The 14,336-nt window shown below is 29.7% G+C and overlaps 1 protein-coding gene across 3 annotated transcripts in view; it reads right to left on the bottom strand.

The window, feature by feature from the left end:
• LOC107445749 (hemicentin-1) overlaps positions 1–14,336 on the bottom strand; it is a 449,355-nt gene that overhangs the window by 166,716 nt on the left and 268,303 nt on the right. The gene's annotated exons all lie outside the window — the stretch shown is intronic.

Raw genomic sequence — 14,336 nt, 5'->3', positions numbered from 1 at the left:
ACCTGGTTTCGCTACTTAAAATATAGTCTGCACTAATTAATTAGCAAATTTGATGTAAAAATAAGATTTTAGTTTTTAAATACGAAGATCCGATCATTAGATCAAAAGTTATTCAGAAAGGTCCGTTTATTATTATGCGCACTGTAAGTATAGATCACTGCCTAGTTGTTTTGTCTTTGTGCTGTAAAATCTTCACAGATCTACATGTTTAAATATGTTTGCGTTTTCACTGTCATCACCAGCATCGTCAATGTAAAATACAAAATCAGCAGATGCAATTGTATTGTTAATTTGTACTATTTAAATTTCTTTTGTCTTCGTTTTTTCTCGTACTAGGTTATTTAATGATATTAGGTTCTGAAAGTGCTGCATAGTATGCAATGCAATAAAATCATCGGAACTTAGATCATGATCAGAGGCCTGTTTTCTAATTAAGGGCACAGACACGAACACTAGTATGTCGCTGAATGTAGATACAATACTTAGTGAACCCCTGACTTGAGCACATTCTCCCCCCCCCCTCCAAAAAAATAGTTTTAAATTCCTTAAACTATTTCTAACATTATTTTGGCTGGCGAGTTTGCAAAATTATTTGTATTATCCATAGACTCTATCCTTTGTTAATTTTTCGAGTTTTGATTTATTGAATTATTCATTAGTTGTTGAATTATTTATTGCTTATTGATTTATTGATTTCTTCAAACATACTGTGTTATTCAACACAATAAGTAACCTTTTAACATGCTCAAAATAATCTCAGACACAGCACTGGTGCTCCAAAATATCACATCCGGCTATTACTCGGGGTAATTATTATTATTATTTTATTTTTTTCTTAATTTTTTGAGTACGTGAATATATATCGGGAGAAGGAAGGGGAACTTTGTAAAATCCTAATCTAACACGGGAAAAGTTAATTTAGATGCAATTTAGAATAATAGATGGCAGCACTTTACTGAAAAGTTCAAAGAATAAAGATTGTGTTCAAAGAGCAATTTTTTTATTTTATTTTATTTATTTATTTATTTTTTTATGTAAAATGGAGTCCAGTTTTTTTAAAACGTCATATAATTAATTTATTTTTTCAGAAAATAAAGAAATTATTTTTTTTAAAATTTTCTGAAAATAATGCTCCAACAGAAGCGAATGTTACCACTGCCACGGAATAACTTTCAAGTAATATTTTTTTGGTCATAAGAAATATAGGTAAAATGGGTTTTTTAAAGCCTTGATAAAATTAATACTTAAGTAAGTTTATATGTAAAAAAAGAAGCATTTTATAAAAACATATTTTATGCTGCTTTAAAACTTTAAAATTCTTCAAGAAGGAAAAAAGAAAAAAAAAAACGTATTTTTTTACGCGTCTAGGAAAAAGAAAGGAAAAAAATTCCCATTTTTGCACTTTTAAGTCTTAATTAATTTTCTTACCGTGATGTTTACTTTAATGAAAATATTTTTTTTAGTGCTAGCTTCTTTTGTCGCAAGTTAATAAGGCACAATTTCGCGAAAAGGCGGTTCTTGTTTTAAATAAAAACAAGATAAAATTATACGTTTAAGCAAACATACTCTAATATTAAGTCAAAAGCAGTATGCAAGACCTTCGGGGAACGAAAAGCTAAACGATAGCAGAAAAAAGCATGGCAGATTTCTGTCACAACAGAATTAAAATAAAAAATGGAGAAAAAAAGCAAAACAAATGAAATACATATTTCTTAATCTGAATTTCCCTCTGAATAATTTTATTTCGAATAATACAATTTAAACTTACTAAAAGAATATTGTATATACAGTACGCCAAGAAATGAAGAAAAAAGATCAACTGCTCGAATTAGCAAGTACTTAGATGTAATCATAATGGTTCTAGATTTTAAACTTAGTTACGCATATTATGCATAACTTTTTGAAAAGAAAAGTAAGAGAAAAATATACCAGAGAAAACATGACAAGTTTCTGTTACAATAAAATAAAAAAATAAAAAATTCTTTTTTTTCTAAACCAAATTTTCATCTAAATAATTTGATTCGGTGTAATATAATTAAATTTATTTATGTCAAACATTTCCGGTCAAAGATTAAATCATATACAGCACGCTAAGAAACGAAGGTAAAATGATCATTTATATGATCGAATTAGCATGTACTGAGATGTAATCGTTATGATTCTAGATTATGAAAAATCTTTATGAAAAGAAAAGTAAGAGAAATATATACCAGAGAAATTATGACAAGTTTCTGTTACAATAAAATAAAAAAAATAATAAATAAAAAATTCTTTTTTTTTTCTAAACCAAATTTTCATCTAAATAATTTGATTCGGTGTAATATAATTAAATTTATTTATGTCAAACATTTCCGGCCAAAGATTAAATCATATACAGCACGCTAAGGAACGAAGGTAAAATGATCATTTATATGACCGAATTAGCATGTACTGAGATGTAATCGTTATGATTCCAGATTATGAAAAATCTTTATGAAAAGAAAAGTAAGAGAAAAATATACCAGAGAAATTATGACAAGTTTCTGTTAGAATAAAATAAAAAAAATAATAAATAAAAAATTCTTTTTTTTTTCTAAACCAAATTTTCATCTAAATAATTTGATTCGGTGTAATATAATTAAATTTATTTATGTCAAACATTTCCGGCCAAAGATTAAATCATATACAGCACGCTAAGGAACGAAGGTAAAAGGATCATTTATATGATCGAATTAGCATGTACTGAGATGTAATCGTTATGATTCCAGATTATGAAAAATCTTTATGAAAAGAAAAGTAAGAGAAAAATATATCAGAGAAATTATGACAAGTTTCTGTTACAATAAAATAAAAAAAAACAATCCGAAAAACAAATTCATTGACCTGAATAATTTAATTTAGATTAATATAATTTAAACTTACTTATCTCAAACATTTTGGGTGAAAGAATAAGGCATATACACCACGCCAAGAAACAAGGATAAAAAGAACATTCAAAAGATCGAATTAGCACATGCAGAGATGTAATCGTTATGATATTAAATTATGTTAAACTTAGTTTTGGAAATTTTGAAAAACACATATAATAGGAAAAGAAGGGAAAAAACATACGAGACAAAACAAGACAAGTTTTTGTTACAATAAATTGAAAAGAAAAATTACAAATATATATATATATATATATTCTTCAAACTGAATTTTTCACTGAATAATTTGAAGCTTACTGATTCCAAAAATTATACGTTTGCAAAAACTACAGACCTTGATAGAAAAACATGTTTCAATTTAAAAATATTCACCGTGAATTAAATAATAACTTAATTGTTGTCAAAGCATAAAATTTCAATCTACGTTACGCTACCACTTTTTGAAAACCACCTTAATAGAGCTTCACATTAAATAATTTTCGTTAAATTCATTATGTAATGAAATATTCCATGTAAAAGAAATTTTGTATCATGTTATTTTTCACTTTATGTTTTTAGCCCTTTAGACAAGCATCTTTAATGTCAAGGTCTTCTTATATAATGCTTTCCCTTTTTTCTAGAATTTATAACGCTCGTCACGTATTGCCTTTTAACCAAAAACCCTAACCAGAATTATATCAAAAATCCATCATGTCTTAACCACTCTCAAAAGTCTTCCGGGCCATGAGACCAACAAAAGCCATGCATCAAACAGGAAAAGAGAGGGCGCCCACCAATGGCTATCCACCTAATCCATCTCCCATCGTGTTAATATCCAAAATTAAGGCCTTGGCGAAAATGAATTTATGCCAAAGAGGGTGTAATATATGACTTTAGGTCAGCGACAAGAACTGAGCTAGGACGCATGAGTGATGAACAGCGCTAAATTGAGTCTCCTGGCTTCAGAATTAGTTGGAACTAAAATTGAAGTTGTAGTTTTTAAGTGGGTAGTTCATTATTCAGTTTTTAAGGTGTAATTCATTATTTATTACCGTTAAAATAAAATTCATATAATATGAAGTGTTATGAAGATAATTTGCAAATATTAGAACCTTACGATTCCAATGAATGGTTATCAGCAGTGATTTTTTACATTAAAAATATATTTTAATATTTATGAGATGATTATATTTACTATTTAGTACAAATTCATTTTCGCTTTAAACTAATTTCTTAAGTAGCGTAATAGTCGTTTCATATCCTCATAAAATCCAATTTATATAAACTACTGAATTAATTTGATATTTTTTAAAGAAGTAATAATTTTTATAAAACTGATAAAATGTGTACTATAACAGCGAATTAAAACCAGAGGATTTGCATAAAAGAAAAACACATTGAAACAATCTGAGACTGAAAATTTTAAAGGTCTTTATTTAGATTAATATTTTAAATTTCTCATTTTAAATATTTAAAACTTATCATTTATTTTATTCTAAACTCATTTAAAAAAATTTTCAGCATTAATTAAAAAAAATGGTTTATACTTTATTCAGATGCAATGTGAAAAAAAAATTACAATTTAACTGAATAATGAAAAAAAAGAAAAGTATTTAATTATTAATAAAATGAATTCTTACATATATGTATAGTTTAAACTTTAATTTGCAGCATTATGTAACTTTATATATTTAAAAAAATCAGTGAAACCAGGAAATTTATGTAAGGCTTAAAACTTTTCTTATGTTCCTATTACGAACTCAATTTGAAGCATTATAATAAAATGCATAAACAAATGATAAATGTAAGCTAAGTAAATGACGTAGACGTGAAGGAATTATATTGCAATAAATTCGAGAAGTGATATGGCGCTGAAGTTAATTAATCTCACTTTAATTAACATTCTAACTTATGTGGACAAACTTAGCTCAACTTATAACATGCCATTTTGTTTATAACTATCCCAGAGGTGATTGTGAGCCCAAGTCAAAATTCCGGAAAATTTCTTGAGTTAAAAAAAAAAACAAAAAAAAACAAAAAAAAAAAAAAAAAAAAAAACAGTTTAAATTGAAAAAAATTTTAAACAATTTTTTTTCTTCCTTTTTCTCAATATTTCTTAGTTTACTTAAAATATATTTAAAATTTTACACATACCTATACTATTAACACGTACCTATGGTGACCTGGCGAAGTAATTAAAATTTACAAATATGTTTTTCTTTCTTGAGTTTATGATTATAACAACTATTTACTGATAAAAAATGAATATTAATCATGACTATAAGCTTATAAAGTATCTCTCTGGCTCTCTCTTACAAACAAATAAAATAAACTGTGTTTTTCAGTTCCACCCTTGAAAATTTGATTTCCGGGAACTTCTGTGATCAATGATTTTTTGAAACGTCTGGACCTTCTATCTCCGGAAACTTCCGGATCACTTTTAGCGAAAAATCCGGAAATCCGGATTTTTTCCGGAGCACAATCAGCCCTGCTACCCGCTGACATCATAGGTCACAAGTGTGGGTTTTCCGAGATCTTCTTAACCCTTTTTTTATCGCTCCCGTGAAACTGACGAGGTGAAGTTTCGCCCTCTATTTCTTGCTCCCGTGATATTTCCGGGCTATAATGTTCAGTAGTAATGCACCAATAAGAATAAAACTAATTAATTTCTTTTTTTCGGAAAACATTTTATTTCTCATTTTACACACCAGATGGCAGTACCAGGATATTTTTTAAGGAAATTGTAGATAGTTAGTTTATTTTTAACTAGATGTCAGCACTAGTCAAATACGTGTATAATATGAATGTTTAAAAAGAATAGACGCTTTTATGACCGTTTTCTTGAAAATTAACCGATTGTTAAGGGGTAAAATTGCTAGTACCCAGTTGTTCATTTTCTCTTTCTGAGATAGTTCCCCGGTGTCACAGCATAAGAAATAACGAACAATTAAATTAAGAGTTCTTTTCTTAATATTAATCTCCACCAGGTTACTATTTGTTCAAAATAAATAATGTTCTACAAATGTTTGATTTAAATTTTCTCCACTATCTCGTATAGTTTTCGAGACAATAAAGCTAACTGAGCAATTTTCCTCCAGATGGCGTTGCGAGCTGTCTCATGTCGCACAGCAAATAACCACTTTATTATACCAGGACATTACTTGAATAGCCATAAAAGAAGCCATTCGAAAGTAAACTGGAACAACATGATTTCTTAGGGCACTCTAAAATCAAGCTTAAGTGTTATTTTGTAGCATTACGCAAATTTAATGATAATTAGCATTTTGATAGAAGACTTTTTTTTCTTCCAATTCCTACCATTATTTCCTGCGCTCCCTATATCTTGTTCAAATTTTCAATCGTTCATGAAATACTTTTTATTCATTCACTCAAATTCAAATACATTTATTTTAAAACTTACTAATGACACTAAATGTTAATACAGTTTTTTCAAATATTAATTCATTCATGAAACAGGGATGAGCGAAAAACGAAATGAAATTTTATGATAGGTTAAGCGTTAGTCTTTTTTTATATTTTACTATAAACGATTTAGCTTTTCACATATTTTAAAGATAACGTCAGTGATAATTTCTAACTTATAGCTCCATTTGAACAAAAAAAAAAATAGTTTATTGAGCACATTTAAGTGTTTAATTATTTAATATTCGCAATGTCAGATACATTCAATAAAGAACATTACGTGGTAGCAAGTGTGGTCCACATCACCAAATTTATACTTTTATTTTATATTTGTCTGATATCATAGGCTTTTTTTCTCAATTCCTATTATTAGTTCACACTGTCCCTATATATATTTATATATTATATTTATAATTATAATTTTATATTATATATATATTTATTATATCCCTATATATATTTATAATTTTCAATCGTTACTAAAATACTTTTTATTCATCCACTCTAATTCAAATACATTTTTTTAAACTTGATGTCCCTTGATGTTAACACAGTTTTTTCAAATATTAATTAATTAATTACATTAATTAATTAAATTTAATTAATTAATTAATTTTAGTTGGGAATGGGTGAAAAAATTTTATTATTTAATAGAAAGTAACTAAAATAAAAATTTTATTTGCCGATCTAAATAGGAATTGACTTTAATTTTTTTTAAATAATACTTTAATCTAATATAGTAATGAATTCAATTTCTGAGTGCGTTATTGAATAAATATAGTGTTACAATTTAATATTAATTACAATATCAATTACAATTCACATATATTTATTACGTTGTGGAACAAAGAGTTACCTAGGTGTATCATATTATAATTAATAGCAAACTATCCATTTAACACATATTTAAGCTAATTAGCCATCTGTTTCAAGAAATCGAAACGTATATTTAAAGATCGAAAATAACCCAATTACTTGCAGACTTGGCGGGGGTAAGTCGATCATTTTTATGCTCAATCCGTCAGAAACATTTGTGAAAGCATTTATCTTGGCGTTATTGTACTTTCAATTTGTTCTTTCTTGTTTCTACTTTTGTCATGGTTAGAGTAAATGATTAATGGCTACTCGTCTTACTCCATTAACTTCAATAACTTTCCTCGTTAGCCTTTCATCATTAACTCTAAAACACTTTACATATTGATGGAGATTTTTTTATATATATATATTTCAAACTCTTTTCTTAGGGGAATGATATTCTGTAATTTCTATTTCTTTTTTTTTAATACTCATTTATTTAAATAATGTCTGACGTTTATTTTATTGGCATTTTCATTTCATTCGAATTGGATATTGCTCAAAAAGTATATTATTTGTTCGGTGAAATTTGGTTTTCATATCAATAGTATTTGAAGTTGTAAGGAAAGACTAGGATAGATGGCCGTATTTTTTTTTTTTTTTTCAAAATCGGAGTAAAAGTAACTAAGAAATAAGGATACAAGAAATATTCATGGACATTTCGAATTCTCATTGATGTGGAAAATAATGGTATATTGAGAACAAAATATGAAAAAAAAAATGTTTGAAATTAACCTAACAAGTAGCAATCTTTTCTTATTTCCTTAATGCCAAGGTCAGATTGCCATTTAAGAGAAAGTGAAGTTAGAATATGGAAAATAACACATTTCCTACAGTTAACCATGAAAATTTTATAATAGGTTGTCAGGAATAAATTTTATCTTATTAGCAGAAAGAAAATCATTAAAAAAAATCTCATCATCATCGTAGTTCGCTAGACAGCTCAATATGTGCCAATGCCTTCCTCTGATAAAAAAGATCATATCATTTTATTTTCGGTACAATGAGAATTCAACATTCTCTGACCAAATAATTAGATGCACTATTAAATTCTATGTAAAATCTTAATGATTAGGTGATACCATACAGCTTTATTGTTTTTATGTGACTGAAACCGGTTTGCACTTGTTTACGTTCGTGTATCAATTGGTTAAATGAGACGATGTATTATATAAATATAGAATATTTATTATAACAAGTATTATATTAGTATATTATAATAATGAGACCCAAGACGCACTGTTGTTTTTTGATAATAACATGATTCGCACGAGTTTATGGGTAATACTTTTATATTAAAACAAACATGTAATGGGTTTTAATTCAAGATATTTTTTATATACTTCCCCTTTGTATTTATTTTTAACATTACAATGTTGACCAATTGATACACGAACATAAACAAGAGCAAACCGGTTTCAGTCACATAAAAACAATAAGGCTGTATGGTATCACCGGATAATTAAGATTATACATAAAATCTTATACTGCATCTAATTATTTGGTCAGAGACTGTACATCAAAGGTCGCCAAAGTGGTCTATATAGACCCCCAGGGGTCTATTTAACAAAAGCGGGGGTCGATCTGAGCCAGGGGGTCGAATGGGGGTCGATCTGAGCCAGGGGGTCGAATGGGGGTCGATCCGAACCGGAAGGGTCGATTTGTCGAAGGATTATTAGTATTTTTCAGATATGTGACAATTAGAAATAAAAGAAGAAGACTTGAAAATATATACAGGTAATCTTCAAAAATTGAGCGATGATTTTTAACTGCGTTTTGTTGATTTGGAAAACATTGACATCCCTGATTGGATTATTGTGCCATTTTCTGCTCAAATTGAAAACGTGGACATCAACCTGCAAGATGAGCTTGCTGAATTATTATGGGGATTTGAAGCAAAGACGCTTTTTAAAAATTTAGCAATAAGCAAATTTTGGACAAATATAAATATAATGCAAAATTATGTAAGACTTTGTGAAATAGCTCAGCCATTTATGATAGAATTTCCAAGTTCCGATATGGTTGAAGCCGGTTTCAGTCACGTAAATTCAAGAACAACTAAACACTAAGAACAGAAATAAATTAAATGTGGAGTTTCGAGGGGATTTAAGATTAAAATTGACCAATTTTGAACCCAATATAATGAACCTTGCAAAAAAAAAAAAAAAAAAAAAAAAAAAAAAAAAAACACCAGGCACACCTTTGTCATTGATTAAGAAGAAATAAATCCATAGTTACTTTACTTATTATTTCTACTTACTAATAATTACTTATTATTTCATAAATATTAAGGTATTTATATTTCAACATTAATATATTTTTCATAAGACTATTGTTACACTATGTACTATTACTTTAATAAACGTTCAAAATCATAAAATAAATGTACAAGCACAGTATCTAATTGAGTTTTATTTTAATTAACAGAAAATTACTTTTGTGGGGGTCGATGGAGATTTCGAAAAATTATGTAGGGGTCGATGATCAAAAAAGTTTGGCAACCCCTGCTGTACATCATAAAAGTGTATAGTTTAGTTTCATAGTGTTTAGTTAAGTTTCCAGCCCTTTACTAAAACATTTCAGGCAATGCATTGTTGAAATGAAGTTCATTGTTGAAATATAATTCATTGGTCAAAATGATTAATATAATTTCCAATCCTCTTTTTTAAACTTTTATGGCTTTTATTCTTCCTTTTTGTGTTCTTATTACAACATTCAAACAGCCACATATTAGTTATTCAAACAAACATAAATTTTTTATTATCTAAATAACCCAGTCAACTAATTCAGAAGCGTAACACACATCACTGGAAACTAAGACACTTTAATTTTTTCTCCGAGAAAAAATAAAGAACTAACACAATTGTTCCCTCTTAGGAAAAATATTGCCCAAAAAGAATAAGATTGTGGGGGCGGAGTTATTCGGCCAGTACCTCATGATAGAATCAAGTTAGCATGCTATACTAGTGAATGATGTTAAACTTTCATAGTGGTAGTTACGCCACAGTACTCCCCCACCAGAATTTTATCAGAGATATAATTCGATGAACAGATCTCACTAGTTGATGTACTTGTGAAAGACCGGGAGAGAGTCACCGGATTTTTTGAGTGCTGAATGTGAGAGGTGTATTAACATCACAGTCGAAGTCGCTGCTCCTGTGTTGCCATTAGCAGTCGAGAGTATGCAGGCGTTGAGAGTGTAGACGTTGTGTGAATGTTCGAGACGAGACTGAGAAGCAACAGCGCAGGAGGTGAATGATGCATTCACAAATAGCAAGTCAACCGTTCAATGTGGACTATCCATCGAAGTAGGCGTAACTGTTAAGAGATTGCGAAGTGGGCGTTACTTGCGTGAGCAAATCACGTCCGAAGGTCACCAAATGTGGGGGCGGAGTTATTCGGCCATGCCAACCGTCATCTATCAAAAGGTACCTCATGATAGAATCAAGTTAGCATGCTATACTAGTGAATGATGTTAAACTTTCATAGTGGTAGTTACGCCACAAGATAAATAAAAAGCTGAAGAGGAAGATACGTGACTTGTCTTGTATTGAGCGTATAATGTAGCCAAATGTGAGAGAAACGAACACATTTGGCGCTGTTTAAATAATGACCGAAATTACAACCGCACAGCCCCTATGTCTTCTTTATCTTTTATAACTTCCCCCCTCCCATAATTAATTTCACTTAGTGGCATTGCGTTAAGGAGGGCAAGTTAAAATTTTTATCTTTTCATCCGATAATTTCTTTAGGAACAGAAGAATAAAAAAAAAATCTAACAAACATTTAAATCGCGCATTATCTGACTTCTGGTTCCTTTTTGCTTTTCATTCTAATCCACCCATCACAGTTATAAAAATAATTGGCGAAAGCTGGAATTCGCCTCTTGAGATCTCTTTTTTTTTCTTTTTTTTATTCTATTCGAGAAACTGCAAAATGGAAGTTTATGACTTGTTAGGTGGTTTCTTTTTTTTTCGCTCTATACAAATGGTATTGATAGAAATTGTATAATTTTCTTTTCCCTTTTTCCAGAAATTTTTTTTCCGTGGAAAAGGAGATTGTTTTTGGAAAATAATTGCTCCTTTCAAGCCGTGAAAATGGATATGCCATAAGAAAAATGAAGTTTTAATAGAGTTTTGTAATTATTAAATAAATGAATGGCATTTTGTTTTTATCTTTTGTTTCGTAATGGACATTTACAGTAGGGTAACTTGTCCGTGTTATGTCATTCAAAAAAATGACTCGATTTCTGAAAACATTATTGGAACTGATGTTAATGTTTTGCTACTTGTCTTTATCAGATTTTTGTAATTTGAAACAACATCGAATCGGATTAAAGAAAATTCAGAAAGTTCGTAATATTTTTTTTCAGTGTTGGTAAAGGGAATTATCAATCTCTCAGTTTTGTTTTCGAAATCAAAGCTCTATTTCGATTCGATTGCAAGAAAATTTAAGAAGTAGTTTTCTTTAAATGCAGCAATGGAATATGAATTACATTCTAAGCTAACATCCGAAGTAGATTACTGTCAAACCAGCGAATGATAGGATTCGACTATCTTTAAAATTTTACTGCATTTCTATGTATTTTATAAATTAGGTATAAATGAGTTAAAATTATAATTTTCTTGAGTATAATATACGAAATGAAAGGTTGCCAAACAAGCAATACTAGGTGAGATGATGCTATCACAATACCCTCAGTTTTCAAGCTTTTGGCCTTTGCCTAAATTTCTAATAATACTTTTATGACAGTGCCTTACACCTATAACTTATCAACTGTAACTGTCAGCCTAACTGAGCCAATTGCCTGCAGTTACGCTTACATTTCATCATCGATTCTGCGAGGGAGACCTGAGAAATTTTTTCTAAGATCCTTTTTCCTTTCCGCAAGCTCAGAATAATAAAATATTTTCCTACATTTTATTTTTCTTGTTTTACCCATCCTTGCATTTATGTAGTTTAGGTAATCCGAATAAAGTGATTATTTACGTATATATATGGAGATAATTATATTTAACGACATGGCGTAAGGAGAAGGGGACACATACCCCCTTCGAAACCAAAGATGATATTAGTCTGAAGGTTTATGTGGAGTTTTAAATAAAAGATGGATTCAGAACATTTTCTGCTGTTTTCTTTAACTTCTAAACATATGGAGCTCTCATGAGACGAAGAAGAATTTTGGATAGCGAACTTGGGTTTTGATCATTACTCGGCCACTCATCTTCAAATGGGAAGTCATTGCCGGAAGCAGTCTCACGTCACTACGTGAATAAAGATTAAATAATAATACAATAACTTAACTTTATTTCTTGTTGTGAATGTTGAAACGCAGAACGGAGGAAGAAAACTGTTGTTGATATCAAGGAAAAGATGGTTTGACTGATAGGAGCAGAAGATCAAGCTTAAACTAGATAAGACTTAATTGGGCAGACTTGCTCCCTATTCAGTGGTTCTAACAAAGAAACTTTAGTCACTCATTCGAAGAGCCAGAAATTAAAAAGGTATTCGCACATATTTTCACTGGTCCATTTACGTGTCTTTAATAGATTCTTTGAAGAAAAAAAACTTAAATTTAAATGTAATATTACGATACAAAGAGGGTGTAATGGATATATTTACGATAGAACATGATATTTTGTGACTATAAAAGAGACCAAACCACGATACGAAGGAATGAACTAAAACAGCACTGTCTCTTCACATCGATTGTTAGTCTTCGAGACCATCGATAATTTTTTGGGGGTTTAAGTATAATTTTAGTGATTTTGGACAAAGAAACCTCCGTTAATTTCTAGCCCTGCTTTCAGTTTTACCTTGTAACAGCTTGTCTACTTTTTTCTTCTGTCATTCTGTGTTTTGACAAAGAAGAAGTTTCTTGTTTTAAGAACTGATAGCTTTTGTGTCTTTGTTAGTGCCTTATTTACGTTGTTTAGCTGCATGTGTAGTTTATTCATGTTTTTTGCCTCGCTGTAGTTTGTTTGTCTCTTGTTTTCTTTAGGTATTCTGTGCTTTGACAAAGAAGAAGATTCTATTTTTTTCAGTACAGATGATTTTTGTGCCCTTTATTTGGATTTTATTTACGTTGTTTAGCTTTGTTCTCATGCATCTCAACTCTTAACTTCACTTAAGAATCAGATTTTGTTAAATTTATCCTGATTTATTTTAAGGTACACTGTTAAAATTTTCATTCTGAAATTATGGTAAAATAACTGGCAGCTTTCTATCCATCCGATTAACCGTAAAGTTTACGGTAAGGAACATTTTTTTTCTCCTTTACGGTTTTGAAACCATTTACAAAAAGTATGGTTATGAAACCATGAATACAAAACTATACGGTTTTTTAACCATTTACAACTAGCATTTTTTTAAAAACGTAAAAAAAAATTCTTATTTAACTAGACATAGGAGCTCGGCTTTTCGTAAGGTAATGGGCATATTGGAGAATGCCGGACACTGGATATTCTTCATGTGTTGAAGAGAATGGAGGAAATATTGTGGTATCAACACTAAGTTCTGCCGGTCAGTGGCGTACGCAGAATTTTTTCAAGGGGGGTGTTCATAATTTTCTGAAGCTACTAAAAGAAATTCGAGTATGTAATAAAGCACTATTATTTCCCTAATTTAGACAGCTAGAGAGTTTTGACTTTTTATTTAGACAGCATTGTTTAGTTAAATTTTGATTTGATTTTTTAAGTTTAAGAACATAGTTTAATATCTTCTCGCATGTAATATCTTCTGAAAAAAGTTCAATGTCATATGGGTGGGAAGTAACATTTTGAGGGCCACTTTCACATTCATCAGATTTTGTTATGCTAGAAACGTTTTCTTCAACGGAAGTATTACATTTCTGTACAACAGAAAAACTTACATTGTACTCCGTTCCCCCTTTTGTATAATTTTTCACCGCATCTCCAAAATTCTCGAATTGTCTCAAAGACGACAGAACGTCTAAGATTCCAGAATCATCGCGTAAAGACCTCGCGAATGACAGCCAGTCTCGAAAACTATCGCGACTGGCAGAACAGAAAGGAACCAGTCCATAACAGTATCACGTGAATTTGGTTTCAAAAGTACAACCCTATTATAGTAAATGTTTTTTTCAGTATTCTGAGAAATACCGTGAGATAAAAAGGTAGGCATAAGGCAAAAATATATAGTCTTAAAAAATAA

This window comes from Parasteatoda tepidariorum, chromosome 6 (assembly GCF_982258835.1).
Source record: "Parasteatoda tepidariorum strain Cologne lab strain chromosome 6, Ptep-v5.0, whole genome shotgun sequence".
NCBI lineage: Eukaryota > Metazoa > Arthropoda > Arachnida > Araneae > Theridiidae > Parasteatoda > Parasteatoda tepidariorum.
Note: the sequence above shows the minus strand (reverse complement) of the source record. Positions and strands in the feature narration are given on the sequence as shown.